General features: G+C 38.6%; 1 pseudogene; it reads left to right on the top strand.

Moving 5' to 3' along the window:
- Positions 1–688: 688 nt before the first annotated feature.
- Positions 689–1,026, top strand: LOC130029930 (elongin-C-like; annotated as a pseudogene).
- The last annotated feature ends 6,318 nt before the right edge of the window (positions 1,027–7,344 follow it).

Here is a 7,344-nt window from a genome sequence, read left to right as displayed (position 1 = left end):
AAACAATTACTTTTTGTACTGCTTGCTATGAATAATTCGCTAAAAATGATCTCAAAATTGTTTCTTAGAGGAAAGTTTGTCAAGGCGGTTGTATTTCACTCAGTAGCCATTAAGCACTTCTATAACAGATTAGTAACATGTTGTTAAGGTTTAGCCTTGTGTGCATATCTGTCTGTCTGTCTGTCGATCTATTTTTCTGTATAAATATTTTTCCTTTTAGATTGGTTTTCCTCTATTCTTTTTTTTTTATTTTAAATGAATCACCATGATGTTCAGTTACGGATTTGCAAATTTTCGTGATTATGTTTTGGTCATAAAATGATCGAGTATGCATCTCTCTACCAGTGCCCATTCTCCACCACCAATGTTCCCAATATCCCTCCTGCCACCCCCACACAATCTCTCCAACCTGCCTCTGTGGCAAACACATTTCCTTTTAGTCTCTCTCTCTTTTTGGGTGTTATGGTTTGTAATACACGTAGCAAGTAACCATCATGGTTGCTCTATAATCTACTTTCAGCAGGAATGTAACATCCCGGTGAGCCCTCCAAGAATATTTTAAATAGTGGTCCCTTCTCAGTGGGGCGCGGGCGCGGGTGCGGCAGCTACAGTGGCTGTGGTGGCTGCGGAGCTGACAAGAAACACCTAAATATCCTCTGGAAGTGAAGTAGAATTTCTTAAGAACATCATGGATGGACAAGAGAAAACCTATGGTGGCTGTGAAGGCCCTGATGCTATGTATGTCAAATTAATGTCCTCTGATGGCATGAGTTTATTGTAAAAAGAGAACATGCATTAACATCAGGAACAATAAAAGCCATGTTGAGTGGCCCAGGTCAGTTTGCTGAAAATGAAACCAATGAAGTCAATTTTGGAGAGATCCCTTCACATGTGCTATCCAAAGTGTGTATGTATTTCACCTACAAGGTTCGTTACACTAACAACTCCATCGAGATTCCTGAATTTCCAATTGCACCTGAAATTGCACTGGATCGGCTGATGGCTGCAAATTTCCTAAATTGTTAAATAAATAAATTATAATAAACTGTTAACTTTTTTCAGTATTTAATACCCGTAGTTCAGTTAGTAACTTTTCATATATAGCATGTTGCCTGTGTGCAATTGAACTTTTCATGTTCATTGCCAAGGAGATTAACTTCTATTCTTTTGCATACCAATCAGAGCTGACATTCGTTTGCTACATCAGTAAATTAAGGACATTCTCATAACTGAGAAATAAACTAATATGCCAATTCGTAGGTGGTTTTGCCTTATATTTTGGATGTGAATTTTTAATTAATGGTGGTACAGTAAATGCTAAAATTTAGGCATAAATGCACATGTTCTACAAGTAAATAATTGGTTCTGTATTTTTATGTTTTGTTTTGTTTTTTTAAACTATCCTGATCTTCTAGACATCATTAGTAGCATTATTCGTTATGCAAATGTTGCATTATAAATATGTTTATAACTTAGCCAAAACTTCAATTTTTTTTATAACTGTCAAAGCATAAGAGTTGAAATTTCTTATCTGTCTTTTGATAAACTGCAGTATTGTTTAAATGTTTCTTGTCCTTTTGTTTATAGTTGCGATTTAAGAACTTGATTTAAAAGCAGTTTTGGAAGATTACTAGTCAGTTTTTGGAGCTAGTAACTGCAAGGAACCAATAGGTCAGCTACATGATTGATTAAATGTGCGTTGTTCATTTTAACCAATTCACATTATGTACTTTACTATTGTTATTTTCCCTCAGTATTCATTCTTCCATAGTTCCTTGTTGTGTTCACATTTTTGTATGAACGTATTAAGACTTAACCTCATTAGCCCTTAAAAACTAGACTACCCTGCATTATTCTAATCTTCCTCTTTTCAATTGAATTATTTATGAGAAACATTTTGAGATACACAATGCAATGCTTACAATATACTTTGTTACACATAATAGCACAGCGGGTAGTGTGTTCACCTTACAAGCGGCCAACATGGCCGACCCAAGTTCGATTCCTCCACCCCTCTCAGAGAGCCCAGCAAGCTACCAAGAGTATTCGATATGCCAAACACAGTAACAACAAAGTCTCCAATGGAGACGTTACTGGGCCCACTCGAGAAAATCGACGATCAATGGGAGGGCCTTTACCTTAGGGCTGGAGCGATAGCACAGCGGGTAGGGTGTTCACCTTACAAGCGGCCAACATGGCCGACCCGAGTTCGATTCCTCCGCCCCTCTCGGAGAGCCCGGCAAGCTACCGAGAGTATTCGATATGTCAGACACAGTAACAACAAAGTCTCCAATGGAGACGTTAGTGGGCCCGCTCAAGCAAATCGACGATCAACGGGAGGGCATTTACCTTTACCTTAATCATCTATGAAAATATGTCATCCCAAGTGAATATGACAATGATGATTGGTGGGTCTTTTACCCACAAGTAGTGTGAACTTAAACTTAATAAGGAGATCAATAAGCTCTCCTACTAAACATACCAAAAATATTAAAAACCATGACAGAATAGCTGATGAGACGCTATGGTAAAAGAAGCACCGAACATTAGTTTATATTTCTTTTATCTTGTAGTGACAACAATGCTGTCATTATAGAGTCTATAAATTAAGCGTGGAACTTAGTTCTTCCAGATGGGTTTATTATGGACCAGTTTCTCTGAGAACTGCATCCATCAAGAACCAAGTCTCTATAAGCCTTCTGCGTTCCTAGGTCTCGGGCAACCCTGTGCATTCCTGTAATGCTTAGATGAGGCCAGAGCAAGGTTATAGAAACTTCAGAAAATTAAAAACAACCAAGAGTTATAAAATTAAATTTTACTCTTTAAAGATCTAATGTTGTAATTTCTAGTTTATAAAAGTAGTGAAGTAAACAATATACATGTTAATTGCATATATTTTAGTAACTTCATAAGACATACAGGTACATATTTTAGTATAAAAGACTCAAGATCAGAACTCTATTCTGCTACCTGGTGACAAGTCACGGTCATGGTCCTCCCGTTGTTCACCGATTTGCTCGAGCGGGCCCAGTAACATCTCCATCATGAGACTTGTTGTTACTGTGTTTGGCATATCCGATACGTCACGGGTAGCTTGCCAGGCGTGCTGTGCGGGCGAGATACTCTCAGTAGCTTGCCGGGCTCTTCGAGAGGGGTGGAGGAATCGAACTCGGGTAGGCCATGTTGGCGGCTTGTAAGGCAAACGCACTACTGCTGTGCTATATCTCTCCAGTCCTGGTGACAAGAAATGTCAATTATAAAAACCTAAACTACCATCAGAACTCTCAAGGTGATAGCTAGAAATAATTTATTTAACCTTGGCCAACTTTAGTGAGTTACTGTGTGTTAGATTCAGAAGTAATTCTATGTTTAAAACATTGGACTAGAAGATTAGGAAAACCTGCATATCTTGCAAACGGTAATTGCATGTTAATAAAGGCTCAAATGATTGAAAGATTGGAACATTTCGTATTTGATCTTTTTGGCCTTCTTTTGAGGATTTATGAAATCAGGATATCTTTCCATAGTTATGTAATAGGGGTTATTTGATTAAATTTAAGGAATGATCTTAAAAAAAATAGTGGTCCTTTCTTTATTCTATCTGTTAGTCTCCCAACTGTTACATTATATTCCACAAATAAGTGCAGTCATTCTATGTCCGACCCTCTCGCTCTGAATGATTTCTCTTAGCATGACACTCTCTATATTGATGCACATATATGCAAATTTCATCATTTCATCTTCTCTAACAGATGCATAGTATTGCATTGTGTAGATGTACCAAAGGCGTTTTTAACCAGTCATCTGTTCTCGGGCACTTGGATTTTTTTTTTCAGATTCTGGCTATTGCAAAGAATTCTGCAATGAATGTACAAGTACAGATGATATTTCTACTGGAAATCTTTGCAACTTCAGGATATATTCCCCGAAGTGTTATTGCGGGGTCAAATTTGGAGCTCAATTTCTAGTTTTTTTGAGAAACATCCATATTGTTTTCCACAAAGTTTGCCCCAGTCAGCATTCCCATCAGCAGAGGAGAGTGCCCTTCGACCCACATCCATGCCAACACTGCTTGCTTTTGTTCTTTTGGATATGTGCCAGTTTCTGTGTTGTGACATGGTATCTTTTTGTTTTCATCTGCATCTCCCTGATGATTTGTGATGAAGAGCATTTTTTCATGTGCCTTTTGGCCATTCAGATTTCTCCTCTGAGAAAGTTTCTGTTTATTTCGTCGCCCCATTTTCTAATGGGATGGTTGTTTTCTTACTGCAGAGTTCAGCCAGTGCCTTGTATAACCTTGATATTCACCCCTTATCAGATGAGTATTAGAATTATATCCTTTCCCATTCTGTAAACTGTCTTTGTATTCCGCTCTCTGATTCTTTTGAGGCACAGAGGCTACTTAGTTTAAGAGAGTCCTATTAGTGTATCTCTGTTTCCACTTGCTTGCTCAGTGGCATGTCACCTTTGACCATACTTTTATTTTCAATAATGTAGAGGATTTTGCTGACCTTCTCTTCAATGGACCTTATGGATTCAGATCTGATGCTGAAGTCCTTTAATCCATTTTGATCTGAGTTTTGTGCATTGTCTTAGGCAGAGGTCTGAGCCCATTATTTTTTTCATGTAGCTGTCCAGTTTTGCCGGGTTCCATGCTCTGGAGCAGACCTCCTGGTAATGATCTCAAATATTCTTGGGTGTTTTCTCCCATTCTGTTATTTAATATTCCTCAGATGAGTGCAGTCTTTCTATGTATGTCCCTCTTTTTCTGGCTCATTTCACATAGCATGATACTTACTATGTTGAACTACTTGTATGTAAATTTCATGACTTTATCCTTTTTAAGAGCTGCAGTGTATTCCATTGAAGGATAGAGTATTCTTGGTGGAGCAATCGTTTCATTGATTTTTTCACTATAACCCCCCATTGTCTTTGGGCTAGAATGGTTTCCTTTGATAAGTCTGCTGCAAATCTAAGGGATGATTCTTTGTACGTGATTTCCTTCTTTGGCATTTCTGCTTGACATATTATGTTTCTATCTGTTGTATCAGTCATTCTGAATATAATATCTTGGAGTCTCTTTATTAGGGTCTCTTTTAGCTGGTACCTTTCAAGATCCTTGGATCTGGATGTCTGCATTCTCCAGCTTTGGGAAATTCTCAGCAATGATGTCCTTAACAGTTGCTACTTCATTGGCGTCGCCTCCCCATTCTTCTGAATCTTTGATGATTCTTATGTTGTTCCTCTAAAATTCATCCCCTAAGTCTCGGATTGAAACGAGCTATTTTGAGGTCCTTTCCCATTATATGCTGTTGCCTGTATGCATTATGCAACTCATCTTGAAGCTCACTGATTCTGTTTTCAGTGGTGGTCATTCTACTTTTGAGTGTCTGCACTCTGTCTTTAATTTCATATTCTGAATCCTTTATTAATGACACGTTTGTTGCTTTCTTATTTCTGCTTACATTGCTTCCTGATTTTATTGGCAGCCCATTCCACTGTTCCTTTCATGGCTTCTTTTAAATTACTGGCTACCTGTTTCATCGTTTGTTTGAGTTCAAGAAACATCCTCAACATTTCATTTCTGAATTCTTATTGAATTCTTATTGGAAAGATAGTATTTGTTGGTATTCCCTATTGAGGCTTCTGAGCTGTTTTCTTCATCCACTCCTCCTGATGGGAATTTTTGCCTTTTCTTCATGGTCCTTATGTATTTTCGAGGTGGGATCCTCCAGTTCACTCTCGATGTTCCCCTCTTGCTGTGAGCAAGGATTCTGGATGAGCTCTTCGATGGTGGTCACCTTTACCCCTTCTAGAATACTAGCTTCGTCTTTGGTGGTACTCCTTTGTGACCTCTGTGATTCCTCTAGTGCAGTTTCAGATATGCGTTCTTTAATGAAGACTTGTTCATTTCCTCGTGTTCACATTTACTTTGCTGAGATCAAAAAAGGTAGTGGACTATTGACATAATGTGTTTGTGAAAGCCAGGCTGTCCTTCTCAAAATTAGGTATTAGAGATTGAAATTTGAGTCCAAAGTGTAGAGAAAAGGGGAAATTAGAGATGCCGCATGAGGCGCTGCTGCCTTAGAGGCCATGCCCAACGCTGCTGCTCTACTTTTTGGGGAGTAAGCCCCAATAGTGCCTGATGTGGAATAAAGTTCCACTTCTGAAGCGGTCCTACAATTTGCCAGGGAACGCCTCTGTCCTTAGTGCCTGGGGGATGGGGGGAGGCATGGCCAAAAGTGAGGAGTCTTGCAGTTCCCTGAGCTGGATTTCTGGGGACACTGCCCTGGAGGGCACCCCCACCAACCACTTGCCTTCTATTTTAAACCTCAATAAATGTGGTGTGCTACATTTGATCTATCAGTCGTGTAAAGTGTAAGAGGTTGGAAGAGATTCATTCATGGGTAAGGCTAGTCAGAGCGTGTGGATAGTAGCTGTGAGAATAGAGGTGATTGATTTATGGACAATATGGCTAAAAAGAGGACAGGAAACTTTCAAAATCTCATCTATTTATTTCAGTTTGGGTGCCACACTTGGTTATTCTCAAGGATTGCTCCTGGCTCTGCACTCAAGAATCATTCCTGGAGAAGTCAGTATAATAAAAAGTCAAAATAGTTTGAAAATTGATGTATAGCAGGGAAACACACCGGTCATTTTAATTTAATTCCCAGGATCACGTTATTGCTACTTGCCTAATAGCTACACATGTTCCGTAACAAATGCTGTTTTTACTCAAGAGTGAAATAGAAAAAGATTTTTAAATTTTATATGTACTGGTTTCAAATATGTTTTGCTGGAGCACTGTATTGTTTTACAGGCTACTGTGTTATTGATGGCTATTTTGTTTAGGTTTTCTGTGACTGCTGTAACCAATTACATGTTAACTTAATCATCAAAAGAAAAAAATACACACTCCTCCAAGCCAGAAATTTCATATACAGATCACTGGGAAAAAGATGTCAGCCCATAAATATGCCTTCTTTAGAAGTTCCTTAGCCTGTATTTTCTGTGAAATTCTGATAATTTCCATGAGGCTTGTCTGGTAGTTAATACACTCGCATCTTGGCCTTGAAGTTCACATGACCTTCTCCTCTATTTTCATCATCTTCTTCCTCCATTGTGTCAGAACAAGTGTTCTTCCATTGACTCACCTGAAAATACACCAGATCTCTCCATTGCCTGCCATAGCATCTATTCAATCAAGGTTTTCTAAACAAAGGAATAATTGCAGGGTTGATGGTTTCTTTGAATGGCCATTATCTATTCTACACAATGATGTTGTTAGCATCTAAAATTACATGAATGGGACTAGATCTTTGTGTTTGTGAATGCTTTGATTTT

Source organism: Sorex fumeus, unplaced genomic scaffold (assembly GCF_029834395.1).
Source record: "Sorex fumeus unplaced genomic scaffold, SorFum_2.1 ptg000043l, whole genome shotgun sequence".
Classification (NCBI taxonomy): Eukaryota; Metazoa; Chordata; class Mammalia; order Eulipotyphla; family Soricidae; genus Sorex; species Sorex fumeus.
This window is presented reverse-complemented; position numbering and strand designations above follow the sequence as displayed.